The following is a 719-nucleotide window of genomic DNA, read 5'->3' as shown; positions in this document are numbered from 1 at the left end:
TCCTGCTGCTCCCTGTTTCCCTTATGATGATGTCGTTCTTTCCTATGACCCAAGGCTGTTTACGGACCCACCACGTCTCTCCAACCTCAGCACCCACTAACTTTAGGGGAAGTGAGACTTGGCTTTGAAATCTCTGTTATGGGTGAACTTGAACAAGCTACAGTCTCTGTGAGCATCAACTTCCTTAGGAGAAGCTCATGCATAAGATAATGAATGCAAAGCCCTGGATAGCCATTCACAGCAGGTGCTAAACCCACAGTCATTTTTCTTATTTTTAGTCCTCCTTTTTCCTTAGTCCCTTTTTTTTGGAGAGGTTTTTGCCATAGGGCGCATGCACTTGCCAGACAGACAGAGAGAGACAGAGAGACAGAAAGCGAGAAATCACCCCCCAGGGGGGATGGTCATGCTGCAATCTCTTCTCCTCCATTCTCCTCTCGAGATCTTGGGCACACACGCACACGCGCCCTGCATGAGTTTTAAGCCACTGGGTTCCGGATGCGAACCACAGTCAACTACGTGGGAGTCCAGCGACATAGCCATTATGCTAACTGCTGGTCCCCCTTAGTCCCTTTTTTGATAAACTTGTGTTAAATTCCCCATCATGTCTGCCCCAGAATCTGTTGGTAATTCACAATCGCCTCTAAACTCTTTCCTGGAGAAACTGCACAGAGCTGCCCCCAGGGCTGCTGAAGGCCAGGAAGAGGTCTGAATGTTCCCTC

General features: G+C 49.0%; 1 protein-coding gene across 1 annotated transcript in view; it reads left to right on the top strand.

The window, feature by feature from the left end:
- Positions 1-719, top strand: part of TTC21A (tetratricopeptide repeat domain 21A) — a 51309-nt gene that overhangs the window by 828 nt on the left and 49762 nt on the right. The gene's annotated exons all lie outside the window — the stretch shown is intronic.

Source organism: Tupaia chinensis, unplaced genomic scaffold (assembly GCF_000334495.1).
Source record: "Tupaia chinensis unplaced genomic scaffold, TupChi_1.0 Scaffold138441_1, whole genome shotgun sequence".
In the NCBI taxonomy this organism is placed as follows: domain Eukaryota; kingdom Metazoa; phylum Chordata; class Mammalia; order Scandentia; family Tupaiidae; genus Tupaia; species Tupaia belangeri.
This window is presented reverse-complemented; position numbering and strand designations above follow the sequence as displayed.